The sequence below is a fragment of the Mus caroli genome, unplaced genomic scaffold (genome assembly GCF_978045245.1).
Source record: "Mus caroli unplaced genomic scaffold, Mus_caroli_1 scaffold_17, whole genome shotgun sequence".
Lineage (NCBI taxonomy): Eukaryota > Metazoa > Chordata > Mammalia > Rodentia > Muridae > Mus > Mus caroli.
Window position 1 is genome coordinate 76,543,833 of NW_028227272.1, and position 21,470 is coordinate 76,565,302.

Genomic DNA, 21,470 nt, shown 5'->3' on the forward strand with positions numbered 1-21,470 from the left:
ACAATAATTTCAATTTTGCTTTCTATTGATATATTCTAAGAAATTCTTCAATCCCCTACCTCCTCATTTTATATGATTTGTGTCTAGAATTCATATATTAAGTCCTGTCATTCTAAATGTAAATGCTGAGGATAGGATACCATTATGGAGAAACAAAAAGGAAGAAAGTCCAATCTAAAAGAGATTTTACAATACAATAAATTGTAATATGACCTCACCGTAATGAGGGTGAACATTATAGCTTAATTATGAAAAAGTATTTAGGAAGTATAATTGGATACTAATAAAATTGTCAATGATCCAAACCATTTTAAATTAGAGAACATGAATATGAAATATATCAAGATTATAGAAATCTTCCTATTTTTCAATATTTTATTCTGTTGGAGATAAATTGAGAAATTCAAAGAGAAATAATATAGATGATGAGATCTAGTTTAGTTCCTCAAATCATTCATCAAACTGCTAGTTTCCAAATTTAACCAGCTAGACATTTTGGTAAACCAAATAAAATAAAATGAGATGAAATAAAATAAAATATATCTTGTCCCATCACTGAGTGATGATAGTATAGTCTAGAAAATATCTTCAAATATTTTCATAAGTTATTCATTAATTTTCAATGAAAAATACTTTTTTTCAAAGAAAATTTATTTTTTAAAAATAGTACTAGGCCTTTGTTACAGGATTTCACCTGTCCAGTTATATTAGTATCGAGGAGGTCAGTGATTGGACAGGGAAAAGGGAGGCAGGGCTAAGAGATGCAGAGAGAGAGAGAGAGAGAGGTCTCAGGAGGTGAGAGAATTGATATGGTGTTATCAAAAGGTTAGAATAATTGTGTTAAAGCTTTATCATTATAAACTGGCTCTGAAAGTACTGTATTGCCGTCTTGTAAATTGTGATTTAAAAAAAATTATTACATATTTTCTTTATTTACATTTCAAATGCTATTCCAAAAGTTCCCTATACCCTCGCCCTGCCTTGCTCCCCTGCTCACTCACTCCCACTTCTTGGCCTGGCATTCCCCTGTACTGGGCATATAAAGTTTGCAAGACCAAGGGGCCTCTCTTCCCAATGATGGCCGACTAGGCCATCTTCTGCTACAAATGCAGCAAGAGACAAGAGATCCGGGGGTACTGATTAGTTCATATTGTTCCACCTATAGGGTTGCAGACCCCTTCAGCTCCTTGGATATTGATACATAAGTCTAATTGGTTAAATATTAGCTTAAAAGTCTTGATTCTACCAGGTAATTAGGTGTTGAGATGGCTGACCATGGGGTGTTATGTGGTAGTAAGAGGAACTCGGGGCTCCACACTAGAGAAGGATTGGTGGGATCCCTGTGTCCTTGCAGGGTCAGAGAGTTGGTGGGCTGAGAGACCACCACGCAAGTGAGACAACCTGGTACGGGGGCTAGCTCCAGAGAGTTGGCTGCAGGTGTGCGGGAGCATGGCCTGAACACACAGAGATTTGGCATGTTCATTTTTTAAAATATTTCCCGCAACAGTTCTTAGTGAAATTAAACATGCCAGTTGTTGGTTATTCTATATTACTTTCTATTGCTGTGCTAAAGAAAATAACCAAAAGCAACTTGGCGAGAGAATGGTTTAATTCTGCTTAACTTTGGCCATCATAATGTAAAATCAGGTCAGTAACTTGAGATTGAAGCTTGAAGCAGTACCTGAAAAGAAGGGGTATTGCTTACTAGCCTGCTTCCGATGGATTGATCAGGCTGAATTCTTTCTTTCTTTCTTTCTTTCTTTCTTTCTTTCTTTCTTTCTTTCTTTCTTTCTTTCTTTCTTTCTTTCTTTCTTTCTTGAATTAGGTATTTGCTTCATTTACATTTCCAATGCTATCACAAAAGTCCACCATACCCTCCCCCCCACTCCCCCAACCACCCATTCCCACTTCTTGGCCCTGGTGTTCCCCTGTACTGAGTCATATAAAGTTTGCAAGACCAATGGGCCTCTCTTTCCAATGATAGCCTACTAGACCATGTTCTGATACCTATGCAGCTAGAGACATGAGCTCTGAGGGGTACTGGTTAGTTCATACTGTTGATCCACCTATAGGGTTGCAGAACCCTTTAGCTCCTTGGGTACTTTCTCTAGCTCCTCCATTGGGGGCCCTGTGATCCATGCAATAGCTGACTGTGAGCATCCACTTCTGTGTTTGCTAGGCCCCGGCATAGCCTCACAAGAGACAGCTATATCTGGGTCCTTTCAGCAAAATCTTGCTAGTGTATGCAATGGTGTCAGCGTTTGCAGGCTGATTATGGGATAGATCCACAGGAATGGCAGTATCTAGATGGTCCATCCTTTCTTCTCAGCTCCAAACTTTGTTTCTGTAACTCCGTTCATGGGTGTTTTTTCCCAATTCTAAGAAGGTACAAATTGTCCACATTTTGGTCATTGTTCGTCTGTTTATTTTCATGTGTTTTGCAGATTGTATCTTGTATCTTGGGTATTCTAAGTTTCTGGGCTAATATCCACTTACCAGGGAATACATATCATGTGAGTTCTTTGTGATTGGGTCACCTCACTTAGGATGATGCCCTCCAGGTCCATCCATTTGCCTAGGAATTTCATAAATTCATTCTTTTTAATAGCTGAGTAGGACTCCATTGTGTAAATGTACCACATTTTCTGTATGCATTCCTCTGTTGAGGGACATCTGGGTTCTTTCCAGCTTCTGGCTATTATAAATAAGGCTGCTATGAACATAGTGGAGCATGTGTCCTTCTTACCAGTTGGAACATCTTCTGGATATATGCCCAGGAGAGGTATTGCTGGATCCTCCAGTAGTAATATGTCCAATTTTTTGAGGAACCACCAGACTGATTTCCAGAGTGGTTGTATAAGCTTGCAATCCCACCAACAATGGCGGAGTATTCCTCTTTCTCCTCATCCTCCCCAGCATCTGCTGTCACTTGAGTTTTTGATCTTAGCCATTCTGACTGGTGTGAGGTGGGATCTCGGGGTTTCTTTGATTTTCATTTCCCTGATGATTAAGGATGCTGAACATTTTTTCAGGTGCTTCTCAGTCATTCCGTATTCCTCAGGTGAGAATTCTTTGTTTAGCTCTGAGGACCATTTTTAATGGGGTTATTTGATTTTCTGGAGTCTAACTTCTTTTGTTCTTTATATATATTGGATATTAGTCCCCTGTCTGATTTAGGATAGGTAAAGATACTTTCCCAATCTGTTGTTGGCCTTTTTGTCTTATTGATGGTGTCTTTTGCCTTACAGAAGCTTTGTAATTTTATGAGGTCCCATTTGTCGATTCTCAATCTTACAGCACAAGCCATTTCTGTTCTATTCAGGAATTTTTCCCCGTGCCCATATCTTTGAGGCTTTTCCCCACTTTCTCCTCTATAAGTTTCAGTGTTTCTGGTTTTATGTGGAATTCCTTGATCCACTTAGTTTTGACCTTAGTACAAGTACATAAGAATGGATCTATTAGCATTCTTCTACATGATAACCCCCAATTGTGCCAGCACCATTTTTTGAAAATGCTGTCTTTTTTCCACTGGATGATTTTAGCTCCCTTGTCAAAGATAAAGTGACTGTAAGTGTGTGGGTTCATTTCTGGAAATTCAATTCTATTCCATTGGTCTACTTGTCTGTTGCTATACAAGTACCATGCAATTTTTTTCATAATTGCTCTGTAGTACAGCTTTAGGTCAGGCATGGTGATTCCACCAGAGGTTCTTTTATCATTGAAAAGAGTTTTTGCTATCCTAGGTTTTTGTTATTCCAGATGAATTTGCAGTATGCCCTTTGTAATTCAATAAAGAATTGAGTTGGAATTTTGATGGGGATTGCATTGAATCTGTAGACTGCTTTTGACAAGATAGCCATTTTTACTATATTGATACTGTCAATCCATGAGCATGGAAGATCGTTCCATCTTCTGAGATCTTCTTTAATTTCAGAGACTTGAAGTTCTTATCATACAGCTGTTTTATTTCCTTAGTTATAGTCACTCCAAGGTATTTTATATTATTTGTGACTATTGTGAAGGGTGTTGTTTCCCTAATTTCATTCTCAGCCTGTTTATCCTTTGTGTAGAGAAAGGCCATTGACTTGTTTGAGTTAATTTTTTATCCAGCTACTTCACTGAAGCTGTTTATCAGATTTTGGAGTTCTTTGGTGGAATTTTTAGGGTCACTTATATATACTATCATATCATCTGCAAAAAGTGATATTTTGATTTCTTCCTTTCCAAATTGTATCCCCTTGATCTCCTTTTTTTTTTTTCTTGTCCAATTGCTCTGAAATACTATGTTGAATAGGTATGGAGAAAGTGGGAAGCCTTGTCTAGTCCCTAATTTTAGTGGGAATGCCAGAGTCTCACCATTTACTCTGATGTTGGCTACTGGTTTGCTGTAGATTGCTTTTATCATGTTTAGGTATGGGCCACAAATTCCTGATCTTTCCAAGACTTTTATCATGAATGGGTCTCAGATTTTGTCAAATGCTTTCTCCGAATCTAATGAGATGATCATGTGGATTTTGTCTTTGAGTTTGTTTATATAGTGGATTATGTTGATGGATTTCAATATATTAAACCATTCCTGCATCCCTTGAATGAAACCTACTTGGTCGGGATGGATGATTGTTTTCATGTGTTCTTTGATTCAGTTAACAAGAATTTTATTGAGAATTTTTGCACCGATATTCATAAAGGAAATTGGTCTGAAGTAGTCTATCTTTGTTGGGTCTTTCTGTGGTTTAGGTATCAGAGTAATTGTGGCTTCATAGAATGAGTTGGGTAGAGTACCTTCTGCTTCTATTTTGTGGAATAGTTTGTGAAGAACTGGAATTAGATCTTCTTTGAAGGTCTGATAGATCTCTGCACTAAACGCATCTGATCCTGGGCTTTTTTTGGTCGGGAGACAATTAATGACTGTTTCTGTATCTTTAGGGGATATAGGACTATTTAGATCATTAACATGATCCTGATTTAACTTTGGTACCTGGTATCTGTCTAGAAATTTGTCCATTTCATCCAGGTTTTCCAGTTTTGTTGAGTATAGCCTTTTGTAGAAGGATCTGTTGGTGTTTTGAATTTCTTCAGGATCTGTTGTTATGTCTCCCTTTTCATTTCTGATTTTGTAATTAGGATGCTGTCCCTGTGCCCTCTAGTGAGTCTGGCTAAGGGTTTATCTCTCTTGTTGATTTTCTCAAAGAACCAGCTCCTGGATTGGTTGATTCTTTGAATAGCTCTTCTTGTTTCCACTTGGTTGATTTCGCCCCTAAGTTTGATTATTTCCTGGTAACTACTCCTCTTGGATGAATTTGCTTTCTTTTGTTCTAGAGCTTTTAGGTGTGTTGTCAAGCTGCTAGTGTGTGCTCTCTCTTTCCTCTTAGAAATGCTTTCATTGTGTCCCATATGTTTGGGTATGTTGTGGCTTCATTTTCATTAAACTCTAAAAAGTCTTTAATTTCTTTCTTTATTCCTTCCTTGACCAAGGTATCATTGAGAAGAGTGTTGTTTAGTTTCCATGTGAATGTTGGCTTTCCATTATTTATGTTGTTATTGAAGATCAGCCTTAGTCCATGGTGATCTGATAGGATGCATGGGACAATTTCAATATTTTTGTATGTGTTTAGGCATTTTTGTGACCAATTATATGTTCAATTTTGGAGAATGTACCATGAGGTGCTGAGAAGAAGGTTTATCCTTTTGTTTTAGTATAAAATGTTCTGTAGATATCTGTTAAATCCATTTGTTTCATAACTTCTGTTAGTTTCACTGTGTCCCTGTTTAGTTTCTGTTTCCATGAACTGTCCATTGGTGTAAGTGGTGTGTTGAAGTCTCCCACTATTATTGTGTGAGGTGCAATGTGTGCCTTGAGCTTTACTAAAGTTACTTTAATGAATGTGGCTGCCATGCATTTGGAGGATAGATATTCAGAATTGAGAGTTCCTCTTGGAAGATCTTACCTTTGATGAGTATGAAGTGTCCCATCTTGTCTTTTTTTATTACTTTGGGTTGGACTTCGCTTTTATTAGATATTAGAATATCTACCCCAGCTTGTTTCTTCATACCATTTACTGGGAAAATTGTTTTCCAGCCTTTCATTCTGAGGTAGTTTCTGTGTTTTTCTCTGAGATGGGTTTCCTGTAAGCAGCAAAATGTTGAGTACTGTTTGTGTAGCCAGTCTGTCTCTGTCTTTTTATTGGGGAATTGATTCCATTGATATTAAGAGATATTAAAAAATGCTGCTTTGTATTATTTTTGTTGTTAGAGTTGGCATTCTGTTCTGGTGGCTGTCTTCTTTTAGGTTTGTTGAAGGATTACCTTCTTGCTTTTTCTAGGGCATGGTTTCCATCCTTGTATTGTTTTTATTTTCTGTTATTATCTTTTGAAGGGCTGAATTCATTGAAAAATAATGTGTGAATTTGGTTTTGTCGTGTAATACTTTGGTTTCTCCATCTATGGTAATTGAAAGTTTGGCTGGGTATAGTAACCTGGGCTGGTATTTGTGTTCTCTTAGTGTCTGTATAACATCTGTCCAGTATCTTCTGACTTTCATAGTCTCTGGTGAAAAGTTTGGTGTGTTTCTGATAGGCCTGTCTTCTTAATATGTTACTTGACCCTTTTCCCTTACTGCTTTTAATATTCTATTTTTATTTAGTGCATTTGTTGTTCTGATTATTATGTGCTAGGATGTATTTCTTTTGTGGTCCAGTCTATTTGGAATTCTGTAGGCTTCTTGTATGTTCATGGGCATCTCTTTCTTTAGGTTTGGGAAGTTTTCTTCTATAATTTTGTTGAAGATATTTGCTGGCCCTTTAAGTTGAAACTCTTCATTCTCATCTACTCCTATTATCTGTAGGTTTGGTCTTCTCATTGTGTCCTGGATTTCCTAGATGTTTTGAGTTAGGATCTTTTTGCATTTTCTTTGATTGTTGTGCAGATGTTTTCTATGGAATCTTCTGCACCTGAGATTCTCTCTTCCATCTCTTGTATTCTGTTGCTGATATTTGCATGTATGGTTCCAGATTTTTTTCCTAGGAATTCTTTCTCCAGTGTTGCCTCACTTTGGGTTTTCTTTGTTGTGTCCACTTCCCTTTTTAGGTCTAATATGGTTTTGTTCATTTCCATCACCTCTTTGGGTGTGTTTTCTTCTTTTTCTTTAAGGACTTGTAACTCTTTAGCAGTGTTCTCCTGTATTTCTTTAAGTGAGTTATTAAAGTCCTTCTTGATGTCCTCTACCATCGTCATGAGATATGCTTTTAAATCTGGATCTAGCTTTTCAGGTGTGTTGGGGTGCCCAGGACTGGGCGAGGTTTGAGTGCTGAGTTCTGATGATGGTGAGTGGTCTTGTTTTCTGTTAGTAAGATTCTTATGTTTGCCTTTTGCCATGTGGTAATCTCTGTGGTTCAAAGATCCTGTGGAGAGTCCTCTAGGGGACGTTGGGTGTGTCTGCTGACTCCCCACCCAAGGTTACCAGGTGCTGGTCCAGTCTGGAAGGGACTTGTGACCCTGGTCAGGCCAGGTTTTCTGCTTCCCTAATGCTGTCTCATGTCCCGTGTGATTTGATTGGAACAGAAGTTGTGTTCCACTCACTGGTTGTCCTAAGATAGTGTGGAGAGTCCTCTAGGGGACCTTGTGTGTGTTTGCCAACTCTGAGCCAAAGATGACCTGGTGTTGGTGCTGTTCTTTTTTTTTTTTGTTTTTTTTTTTTTTGTTTTTTGTTTTTTTGTTTTTCGAGACAGGGTTTCTCTGTATAGCTCTGGCTGTCCTGGAACTCACTTTGTAGACCAGGCTGGCCTTGAACTCAGAAATCCGCCTGCCTCTGCCTCCCAAGTGCTGGGATTAAAGGTATGCGCCACCACGCCCAGCGTTGGCGCTGTTCTTATAGACAACATTTTCTTATAACACAGGCATCTCAGTAATGGCAGCATCCTTAGTGAACTGAGACCTACCACAAAGCTCATGACTCAAGAAAATGCCCTACAGACTGCCTATAGACAATCTCAATTGAAGTTCTTATTCTCAGATGCCTCTAGATTTTGTCAGGTTGACAAACATAACTAGAACACTGGTGATATTATATTATTGCAATTTTCATACATCAGTGTTGAAACTGGTAAATAAATGTATTTTTTTTTCTTGCTGATAAATTTTAAGGCAATTAAACAGGCCAACCACTATGCATGTTATGAGATTCTGTAGACATATTCTAAAGGAATGCTAACACAAGTTATTTCTAAACAGAGTAATCTAAATTAAAGTGTTGGAATATCTGTTTCTCTACTCAGGTATCACAATGATGTGCTGTCTGGTTAAGATTTAGTATTAAAGTAGAAGAATATGACAGAGAGTGAGGTATCAAGGACTCCACACAAAACCTAACATATTAGAATAAGAGAACAAGAAGAAAAGGTAGGGAGACTCCTAAATAGAGATTAATCCAAACTAGCTCTTGGTAATAGTGAATGCACCGGGACATACCAGCATGTCCTGAATAACCTCATGCCCACTGTCATACTAAAATGCACAGTGTAAGGCAGTTGTTTAAGATAGTATTGGGACCTTAAGCAAATGGTGTTGAATGTAGAAAGACATCAACACAGGCTGGCAGAAGATAAAAGATGGCTATGCAAATCAAGCAAGCCCATATTGTGTGTGACATAACAGGATCCTTTGTGGAGAGGATCTGTGAAGTCACTAACCTTTCTCTTAACTCCAGAATGCTTCTTCTCTGAACTTTTATTTTCTTCTGGCAATTCTTAAAAGTATTCTTATCCACTCAGTTTTTTTTTCCAAGAACACAAGAAACTAGCATGCTTTACAGAGTTAAACAAATAAGCCAAAATATTAGCCCATATTGACATAAAATAAATTTATACAGTATTTCTCTGACTCCTAATAATACCCCTAAAATTCTTGTAATTTCCTGAGATAATGGGACAAAAATTAGATTGCACTGCACAATCACATATGAAATTTCTTGGAGCGTCCTTGGTGATTTTCCTTCTAATATTTTGACACCTTGTGAACCCTACGATGGCATCAGGATGCACACCAGATGCAAGAATAACTGGATCATGGCTAGGTATTTTAAAACTTAAATCTTTACTTCAGTACTCCAGTGAGAGGAACAGGGCTAGGATTCAGTTAATAAGAAGTTATGCTATGTAATTATGCCTTCCTAAAACTGCTAACCCAATGTCAGAAAGTTTCAAAGGACTGTGTACAGCTCAAGGCCAGGACCACAGCTATTCCAGAGTTCTCTATACTCGGACTAGACTTCAGACTATTCACCTCTCCATTCTCCATTTAATTGTTAGAGCAATTTGATAAGCCTTGTATTAATTCATGGTTACTTGAGTAATTATCAAACACTGTGGAAATCCTGGATATGAGATCCATCTATAATAGAAATATGCTTTTTGGAGACCCATTGCATATAACCAACTTCTATTATGAGTACAACCTTGAGATTGGAGCCCTTAAGTGTCTAGAGTCTTAAAAGTATAGTACTTCATAATACCTCCAAATTGGTGTCTGATTATTGAAAAATTGGCTAATAGATTTTGGACCAGGGTAAGAGGAAGCTAACACACTTAGAATTTCAAGCAGAAATAGAACACTTTTTCTTTAGGAAAAATTTACTTTTCAAAATTAAGTATTTTTACGAGAAGCCATAGTGATTAAAGCAGATATATAGTTCTAAAAATTCTTACCTTCTTAATTTGCGTCTCTGTGTGTATATCTTTCCATATCTGTCTAGCTCTATCTCTGTTTCTCTGTTTCTGTCTAGCTCTCTGTCTCTATTTCTTTCTCATTTTCTACATCTCCCATGTGTGTATAATGTATTGAGCTGCATTTGTTATTTGTTATTTTAGCATAAAGTAGAAATACATTTTTGGTGCATTCTGGTCATCACCTATTTCTAATTTTATAAGAATACAGATTAAAATGTAAAGAATTACTTAAAGCACAAATCAACCAGATAAAGTACCGTTAAAACAAACTAATTCCTTGTATTTGCAGCTCAACTCCATTAAAAATATTCTCTCAACTTTCAGGGCAGTGTCAGGATAACAGAGAGGCCAATGGCAAATGTTTTTGCCATCCTCCACCTCCTCCTTTCAGCCTAGTTCTATCAGAGCAGAGAGGCTGTATTTGAGTAAGTAAAGATCAGGACAGTTGGATTTTGAAGACTGTGTATAATTTTCTGAAATGGTTATAGAGTCTTTCATTGTGCGAGAGAGCAGAGAATTGTGAAGTTAAGATTTAGCACATTTTCTTATTTTCCCATAGTGCACAGGACACAGCTCTGGGCTTTTTCTGGTTGCTGCTACGGCCTATTTTATTTCCTTATGAATTTAGAAGCCGCTTGCTGTTAATTAAAGGCATCTCTCTAAATATAATTTGCATATTTCAACACCCTGAAAAATAAAATGTTGTTATTCAGAAAACCTTATTTGGCAGAGGAAAATAGAGTTTCAACTTATCTATTCCTAGTATTCAAAGATGCAAAATACATGAAGTTATATACAGTTCTAATGTTAGTTGGTTCCCTCATTTTTTATCATTTTATCAGCTGTATGTGTCTTTCATTTTTGTTTTAATAATTGTGAGAGGACTTTCATTTTTTTCCCACACAGTACGCCTTTTATTTCCTATAGTAATGTGTGGTAAAATTATGTTGTCTTTTTTGTTTCCTTTCCATCTGTCTCAATTACATCTACTTTTATATTTTGTTTTGCATCCATCTGTACAATTATCTTGTATCTTTATCAGTGTAGATCATACTTCCTCCTTTAATCTAAGAGACTGTGGAAAATAGCATGTAATTAGTCATTACATTTAATATACAAAGTACTGTCAACCTTTATGCTTGGATTTTTATAGCTTCTACATTCAGGTTATTTAATAGCATATCATATCACCACTAGTTGAAGGATACAAACTAAATATATATCTCATTCTTAGGTTTTTATTTTCACTTCTGATCATTAGGCTTCCTGATTCATTATTGTATATGTTAGTGGTCAGTGTATAGATTCTTCTCTGCTTAAAAATGTAATTCTACCATATAAAATGAAACCAAAAGGATACATTTTCTTTTCTTGGTGAAACTTTTGTTTGTAAGAACTTTGATCACTGGATGAGTACTTGTCTGTGTTTGCTATTGGATCAGCAATAATATACCAGGCATTGTTGGAGCAACTGACCTTAATTCTATTATATCTACTTCATCACCTGAATTATGTTTAAACACATTGCTTAACTTAGTCATTGTTCATGTCTTCATTGGTACCAAGTTTGCTATTATGAACTGTAGATGATTATCATTTATAAATATAGTGATACTTGGATCCTGGAGTTAAGGCAGGAGTTTTAAATAGAATTTGAGCACATGAAAGTTGTAGATATTAATACATAATATAAACAGTAGTCTCATATCACTTAAACTATCTATAATTCAATTGCATACATCTATGTTGAGAGAGGTACCATGGTAAGTTCACAATGCAACAACATCCTGTGCAGTTGACTTAGTTCCTAACACTCTGCTCCCTCACCTTTAAATTGAATACAAAGCTAACTATGAGGATCACCTTAAATCTGATAATAATTTGTAAAGAAGAAGCCTATACAATTACAAATGGATCATGGAATTTATCTTTACTTCTTTTCACCTACTTTATTATTATATTGAACATCCCAATAAATAATGACTTTATCCCCAATGTGAGTAGGCTTCTACAACCTACTCCATATACATTTGTAACTCCGTTACAGAAGTCACATACTTCTAGGTAAACACGGATAAGGAAAAAAAAAAAAAAAAACCTCTTATTATGAGCTTTTCTGACTAATTCATTATATATGTCTATTTAAATACACTTAATATGATCTTCCAATGATTTCCTAAATATTTCTATTTAGGCAAATAAGAAGTGGATGAAAGGAACAGAAATTCTGAGTTTCTTGGAAGTATCAACTCTGAATCATATTCCTGGATTTTGGTGTCAAATGTACCACTAATTTTCTAGTGAACCATGAGCAATTTACTTGAAAACTGTATGTCTCAGTGTTCTTCTGTTAATGAGAAATGTCTGCTCCACCTCCTTAGGAGATTACTGGGAAGTTAAAAAAGTAATCACTGACTTGCTGAGCCCAATACCCAGCATATGGACTCAGTCTAAATAGACGGCCATTCTTTCATTCTGAGTATTCTTAATTATGTAAATTATGGTAGAACGGAGATTTGTGCTTATGCAATTAAATTAAGAATTTTTGTTAAAAGTTAATGAAAACATTACTCTCTGTGCATGGCAGCACTTATTTTGAGTTTTCAATCAGAGGCAGATGGATTCTACTATTAAGAAGTATCACATTGTGCTATCTTTTTAGGTTCTGACAATTTCTTGTTTGGACTTATTAAATGGATAAATGTTGCTTGGACTTATTATATAAATAAAACGAATTTCAAAATCTGAAACAGATTCCAGGAATAAACACATTAGCAGTCATGACACATTTAGAAGTAAAATGACCTTGGTGATCATTGAAATTATATTTTATTTGAAATTCTGAATATACATATAATACATACCATTATATTATGTTTTTCATTATATACATAAGTATGAATTTTATTATACAAATAGATCACTTTCTAGGCAGCACAATAACAACAAAAACAAAAGTTTTTGAAATTTAGTTGTCGGTATTATTATTTTCTGTTGAAATTTTCTTACCTAGCTTGCAGTTGGCAATCTTCATGATTATCCTTTATAATCTAGTCATCAATATTATAAATTATTTTCCATTAGTGACTCATTTCAGTGCAATAAGGTTCACCCTAATGACCTAATTTTAACTTAATTATTATGGTTAACATTCTGTGTTTAAATAGTCTGGAATAACAAGCAACATATTCAAGTAGAAAATCTTAAAGTTTAATCTCAAAAATGATAATATTAAATTTATAGAAGTAACTCAAAACAGACACAATCCTCAGGCTTTGATCCCTATCAAACCAGATCCTGGAACAATATCATGATTCACTCAGTTTGCATGACAGATTCTCTTACAAAGAGAAAAATCAGACAGGAAAAATGAAGAAAATGAATAGAGGACTAGTTAACTAAGTGTAATTGTCTAAATCGGCCTGATCTGTAGCATGAAACTGACACAGGCTCTATCAGTCACATTAGAACAAATCCTTAAGAAGCTAGGGAGGGGGCATGGAGAGATGGCAGAGTGGGTAAGAGCACCCATGGCTCTAATGGAAGACCTATAAATATTGAAAGCCAAAGCTTCAAATTTAGAAAGTATAGCTGCTCAGGGGATGGCAGTGCAATAGACTAAGATTGGGGGTGGAGGTGGGGCTTCCCAGGTGAGAAATGAGAAGTGGTGCAGCCTGGGGTGGAGAATGGATTTTCAAATTCCAGGGAATCCAGATCAACTGTGAACCAAGAGGAATAGTGAGCTAGGGATCCTATGGTCCAGGGGAAGGGAGAATCCTGCTTAGCTCAGGAGTGGGTGTCCAGAGTAGGAAATGCCTTCTGCTGGAGATGTAGGCAGCAGCAAGGCTCTGGTATGACAAAGACTTCCCCCCCACAGCGGTTCTTCATGAGAGGGACAGTTCTTACTTATTCAAATTGCTTATTTGTAATGGAAAACAGATACATACAATTTACTCAGGGTTGACCAGAAATTAAATAACTTTTGCAAGAAATATGTCTGGGAACTCTCAAGGCTGGTCCATCTAGATACCTTATTAACATAGAAAACTCTATGCTCTGTGCTATATGTGAATAGTTGTCACAGTCCTCATGTCGGACATCATGAATGTACTCCAGGACAGGAACTGTGTCTGGAGTAGATGGAAAGCTTACCTACCTTTCTCAGATTTGAGAATTTCCAGGCTTTCCAAATCTACTCAACATTCCCAGTATATATATATATATATATATATATATATATATATATATATATATATATATATATATATATATTATTTTGGTCTGGTGACACAGTTCTACTTTCCCCACATGGTAGTCATAGAGAATTTTAATGGATCAAGTCAATCATATATTATCTCTTGTCTTATTCAGGCTAGTAACTTTGCATAGGTCATAATTCAAATATTTTAATGCATTCTAGCAAATAGTATGACCCAACAGAATGCTGTCTCCAAGGCTGACATCCTAGAAAATGGTCATTTTTTTTTTTAATCAGTTACTTTTTTGTGCTGTGATAGAATCCTGAACAAAGGTAACTTAGGGTGATTAATTTTGACTCACACTTTGAGAGTACACTCTAACATGGCTATCAAGTTGTAGTTGCAGGATCTGAGGGGGCTGCTCACATTGCATATGCTATTGAGAAGTTAAAACCTAGAGTATAGTATTCACCTTTTTTCTCCATTTTGTTTAGTTCATGATCCCAGCTCATGTAATACTGTTGCCCATATGTAGGATAGGATTTTTTTTTTTTTAATCTCAACTGGCCCAACATAAGAGCTGCCACAAAGACATGACAATTGATTCATTCACAGGAGATTGAGATTGTCTATTCAAGTTACCAATTAAGATAACCAGCCCAAGCCCATGTCTTTTCAACTAGATACCAAATCCTATCACTATAAAGTAATAAACTTCCAGTACTTGTTCTTGTTCCCATAATCCTTCATTGTTTCAACCTGTTTGGAAATCAAATCTACCCTATTATACTGCAATTACTCTCTTTATTATGGACTCCTATATAACAAAAATACCCTTTGACTTTTTTTTTTTTTGCTTTTTTTATTAATTAGGTATTTTCTTCATTTACATTTCCAATGCTACCCCATAAGTCCCCCAAGCCCTCCCCCCCCCACTGCACTCCCCCCACAGTCCCACTTCTTGGCCCTGGCACTCCCCTGTACTGAGACATATAAAGTTTGCAAGACCAAGGGGCCTCTCTTTTCACTGATGGCCGAGTAGGTCATTTTCTGATACATATGCAGCTGGAGACACAAGCTCCAGGGGTACTGGTTAGTTCATATTGTTGTGCCACCTATAGGGTTGCAGACCCCTTTAGCTCCTAGGGTACTTTCTCTACCATGGCATATATAAAAATACATCCATTCCAAAAGTGAGAAAAGTAGGCATAACCAGGAAAGATTCAACCAAAGAAAGACCAAACTTCAGCAGGACAAGAACTTCCTCCCATAGTCCTTGTCTGCCATAGGATTTAGGATGTAATTCTGGACTCAAGAGAGCCTTGGTAATCTAGCTGCTTCAGTTCTTCTGAATGCAACACACAGCTCCATTCCCTATATGTAATTTCCTCTTGAAATTTAGTTTATCAAGCAAATCAGTCTATTGTTTCTATATTCAGTCTTATTTAATTTTCATGGATATGGGCAAAATGAAGACACATTCTGCCACAATGTATAACCTGGCTCTCTAGCCCAGCTCAGGATGCAGTCATTGTCCTACTTTGATTCCTCATTATATAGTTCTTTACCTTCCTATTTCACTTGATATTAATATTTATTCTTTCAAACTCTTACCAAAATAACTCAATGCATTCTGTTTCATTCTTAGATTACTGTTTGTTGTTGTTGTTGATTAAGGGGTTTTCTTAGTACAATGTTAAAAATGTTTCAAATTTCCTCGCACCAACCAGTTTCAAACAAATCAGAACAACATAGTCTAATGTAAAATATCAAAGGCTCCATTTATGACCTAAATGTTGTATTAGGTGGATATCTCTGTGAGAAACTTCCAAAAATAACCAACTTGAGGGTACAAAGGTTAATCTTGGTTCAGGATATCCATGTACAGACATTCAAATTGAGGAAAATCCTCGTAGCAGAAGCTAGAGGCACATGTCATGTGTCTGCCTTCAGGATGGATCTATTGAGAGCCCATAGGGGTCAAGGCTCTAGTAGGTACAAGTTTGACTCCAAAACTTTACTTTTACAGTGAAACACTTTTGGAAGTTTAGAATGTGTGGTCTTTTTGGAGGAATTTGTGACCGTAAGCAGGTTTTTAGCAGTTAAATACTCACATGACTTCTAATTTTCTTCTACTCCTCATTAAACAGTTGAATTATAACCACAAGATATCATAAAGTACCATCTAATATTAAATACTCTTAATGAACTTTTCCTTTTATAAGTTTTTGATTGTTCTATTTTGTTGCATATATATTCGAATGCCATTTGTCTGTTTTTTGAGCTACTATGTGGTTTCTAGGAACTGAACTCAGGGTCTCTGAAAGAGCAGTCTCTTAAGACCTGACCCATATATTCAGTCCCCTTCTTTTTTATTAATTATTTAATTTGTTTAAATTTCAAATGATATCCCCCTTCCCAGTTATCCCTCCACAGACCCACCTTAACATCTCACCTCTCCCCATCCCCTTGCTTCTATGAGAGTGCTCCTCTACTCACTCATCCAGTCACACCTCACTACTCTAGCATCCCTGTTTACTGGGGCATCAAGCCTCCACAGGACAAAGGGCCTGCCCTCCCATTGATGTCAAATAAGGTCATCCTCTACTGCATATGTATCTGGAGCCATGGATCCCTCCATGTATACTCTTTGGTTGATGGTTTAGTCTCTTGGAGCTCTGGGTGGTCCAGTTAGTTGATATTGTTCTTACGGGCTTGCAATCCCCTTCTGCTCCTTCAGTCCTTCCCCTAGCTCTTCAATTGGGATCCCCAGGCTCAGTCCAAATGATTGGCTGTGAGGATCTGAATCTGTTTTTGATTTTTTCCTAGTCCAGGGTCATTGTCATGGCTGACAACCTTGAGTTTAGTCTTCTCTTCCAAGACCACATGATCTATATTTCATCCAAATCCAGTTTTGTAAATAGGTCTGATAGGAAAATAGATATCTACAACCAGTAAAGTGAAACATGATTCCAACCTATCACACTGAATAAGCCTCAAATGTCTAACTCACATATCTGTTTGGAAAGTTCCTGGAATGTCTGTGATGCCAATTGACTAAATTCAGATCTGCTTTGAACTTGCATAAGTCTTTGTCCTTGTGATCCCTCGACTTCCTATCCAGTCTTGGACAATAAGGCTCATAACAGCTAGATGAATCATGCATACTTCAGGCTTCCTGAAGCATGCCATCTTTGAATGGGATTTTTCACTCACTGAAGGTAAGCTTCTTTAAAACTGTGCTGCAACCTGAGATTTCATCCATGAAATTTTTATTCTTTCCTTTCTTCTTCCAGAGGAATCTCAAGGCTCACTACAGCTGTCTATATTTTCAACTATTTTATCTTTCATAGACAATTGATTTAGGAAATCCAATGCCTATCTAAATCCATAGTCAAGATAGCTGTGAAAAAGTAACCACATTGACAAAATAGGAGGCTGGCAGTATTCCCAATTGTCTTCTCTGACTAACCTTCCCCCTTATCTCATATATTATTTATTTTCAATTTAATATTGTATTTTATGCCATGCACTAAATTTAAATTTCAATGTATACTAACAGAATTTTTATTGAAAATATCTTTTTCCTTCACACAATAGTTCTCCACCACAGTTCCTCACTTTCACTCCTTCTAGCTCCTTGTCCCCTCCTCTCTATCACAGATTCACTTTGTGATTGTTTCTCTTCAGAAAGGAGCAGGTCTCAAAGAGATGATGGTAAATGAAACAAAACAAGGATTCAACAAGAAACGGCAAAAGCCATCATGTTAAGGCTGGGCAAGGGAACACAATAGGAGGAAAAGAGGTCACAGAGATGGAAAAGAGTAAAAGATAGACCCACTCCTGATATTAGGATTCACACTCAACCACCAAACTAATAAGCATTAATATATTAGCAGATGACTTGCTGTAGACCCACTCAGGCCCTATGCTACTCGCCATTTCCTTCTTTCTCTGTGAGCCCATGTGAGCCCTGCTTAGTCGAGTCTGTGGGCCATGTTCTGATATCCTCCAATAATTTTGACTCCTACAGTCTTTCTTCCTACTCTTCTGTAAGATTCCCCTAGCTTCTAGGGGAGGAAACCAACAGAGTCATCTAATTTAGACTCTCTCTCTCTCTCTCTCTCTCTCTCTCTCTCTCTCTCTCTCTCTCTCCCTCCCTCCCTCCCTCCCTCCCATATAATGTCCAACTGTGGCATTTTGCACCTGTATCTGTTCACATATGCTTTTGGAGAAAGACTCTCTGATGATTCCTAGACAATGCAGCAATCTTTGAGAATAGCAGAATGTCATTAGTACTCATTTCATTTATTATGTGTATTATTTCTATATGGCATTTCTATTTTACTATTTATTGTCTTCTAAGGATTGAGAGATACCCTGTTTTATACCTTGTGATAGAATTCAATAAAATATACCTTTGCTTTCTAAGCAAAATATTCTTGTTCAAAATTATACATTAAAAACTGTTATTATTCTGGATGTCACTTATATATTAATGTATCTAATGTCAAATCACTTGGAACCGGAGCAAATTTTATCTTAATCATCATGCATAGCATTGTGGGAAATAGCTTACTTGCATAATTAATAATAATATATATAGTACTAGATATATTTTAGTCAGTGTCCTTGTGTTTTGTCTCAGATTTTCTGTTTCTTTCTTGCACTTTTTTTGTTGTTGTTGAAGAACGTGCAAGAAATTGAACAGGATATAGAAGAAAGAAAATGGTATAGTATCTAAGAAAGAGAATGACCTAAATGGATATTATTAGAGAGATGTCCAAGCCAAAACAATTCTAGTAAGACAATTTAAAATAAGCAAAGTATTGATGAAGGAATCAAGAAGATGCTAGGAAAATAAATTGTAAGAAAAAGTTCCTTGCACTTCATTGATTTTCTAAAGTTCTGACCCTAATTTTAGAAATTTGATTTTCTTCAAGGTACCCACTCAAGCAGAGAGCTATTATCTCTGTGAACACATGACTTCAGAATATCCAAGGGTTCCTAAAATATTCCAGAGCAGAGTTTTACAAAGAAGAAAAATAAAAGACCTCTTTGACACCTTAAAATTAAACTTTTAAAAACACAGTAAATATAACTATATAACACATCTGTCTTACCCCTTTCCATTTCCCCTATCAGTCTCTCTTTCTGTGTGTCTGTGTGTGTGTGTGTTGATCAATTTGAAGGTAGAGAAATCAGATCAGAGAATTTTAGTAATTTGTCAAGTGAAAATTAGAATAATTTATAAGATGAAAGCCTCATTAAAATGTCATCCTTTATAGCATGCTTCATTTTTTTCATTAAAAACTTTTGCTTTATAGTATTCACAATAACTAATATATTTTCAATTTGTTACTAGTAAATATATTGCATATTTCTAAGCCATGTCTATAAATTAATATTGTATTTCTACCAAGTATTGCCTCCACACATTTTCAGTGGCCATAATGCTCTTGGCAAACCAAACACTGATACTTAACATAATTGATATGACCTTGGATCTAAGATGAAGAGACACATTAATACTTGACCCACTGGGCCACATTGTTCACCTGTATTTTGACCATTTTTCTTAATGATTCTTCCTGCTGCTATAAATTACTTTTTGGAAGGAACTAAGAAGAATGTTAAAAGGCTTAATTTTTTTTTTAATTTACACAAAGATGACTTGTGAAATGATATTAGCAAGTCTGACACTTGCAAATTTTTACAAAAAAATTCATCACTTTGGAGTAACAGGGAAGATGTATATATAATTTTATTCAGCTCCATATAGATGAAAGTATCCTAACTAAAATAAACATGCCATTATTATATTTATATTGTAAAATATGGATAGGGTGTTTTCCTGGTCATCGCCTGGTTGGTTTCCTGATGATTAGACTGATTTAACTTAATATTTGGTATTTTTACCATAATCTCACGTAATACAAATTTCCAAACTCAGAACCGCCATGTTTTTCTTTTTTTTTTAACATTTTAAAATTTTTAAATGAAATGTAATTACATCATTTCTCTCTTTCCTTTCTGCCTCCAAAACCTCCCATGCCTTTTCTTTCTTGATCTTCCCATGAACCACCCCATTTCTTTTACAATTAATAGCCATTTTTATTATTGTTACATATATATTTATAAATGTATAAATATAAAATGTTGAGACAACTTAGTGTTGCTTGTCTGTATATGGTTTCAAGGTTGATGTCTTTGTCAGGGTTTCTATTCCTGCACAAACATCATGACGAAGAGACAAGTTGGGGAGGAAAGTGTTTATTCAGCTTACACTTCCACAATGCTGTGGGCTCCACTCAAATACATCCTTCAAGAGGGAAAAACATCAGGGCACAGTCACAATCAAAAAAAAAAAAAATCAAACTCCAACTGTCCAATGTGTGGGATCCACTCACGATCTTATGGATTCCTCCAAGGGCTTGGGTCACATCTTCAGCTCTGCAATTTGTAGAACACATCTTGTCTTCTCTGCTCCAGATGCCTATATTCCACTGCTGCTGCTGTTCTTGGTGGTCATTCATGGTACTGGCATCTCCAAAACACTGCTGCCTCCTGCTGTAACTAGGGTTCACCAATAGCCTCTCATAGGCTTTCTTCATGGTGCCAAGCCTGGACTCCTTTGCATGACCCCTTCAGTCTTGGGACATCAATTACAAGAGAGGCTGCACTTTCACCAATGGACTTCCATTACCTCTCACAGTGCTGAGGCTCAGCTGCTCTTAATGACCCCTTCATGCCTTCAAAACCAGTACCACCTGGGTGACTTTTACACATTACCAAGTCCCACTGCCGCACAAGGTACAACCTTGGCTATCTCTGGAAAACTGCCTCTGTGCTACAGAAAATACTTCTCAGAAGATGTCACCTCAATGATGTTAGTCTCTTCTTAATCACCACTAATTTCTTACCCCCAGCTAATTAGCATCAATAGTCCCAGTAATGCAAAGTTTTACTTTAGTAGTTCTGTTATCTTGTTAATCACAGCTAATTCTTCAGCTCCTAGCTAACCAAAACCAGAGAATCTTCACAATCAAAACAGAAATGTCCCTGATAAGAGTCTTTAATCTTCCCTCTGAAATTTCACAAGCCAGGCCTCCATCTTCTGCACTGTTCTCAACATTATCTTACCACCTCCTACGTAACACCCCACAGAGCTCGTAACACGAAATGGATCTTCTAGCCCAAAGTTCCAAAGTCCTTCTACAGTCCTCCCCAAAACACGGTCATGTTGTCACAGGAATACCTCACTATGCTGGTACCCATTTGTCTTAGTCAGTGTTTCTATTCCTGCACAAATATCCTGACCAAGAGACAAGTTGGGGAGGAAAGGGTTTATTCAGCTTACACTTCCACATTGCTGTTCATCACTGAAGGAAGTCAGGACTGGAACTCAAACAGGTCAGGAAGCAGGAGCTGATGCAGAGGCCATGGAGGGATGTTCTTTACTAGCTTGCCTCCCCTGGCTTGCACAGCCTGCTCTCTTTTAGAATCCAAAACTACCAGCCCAGGAATGGCACCACCAACAAGGGACCCT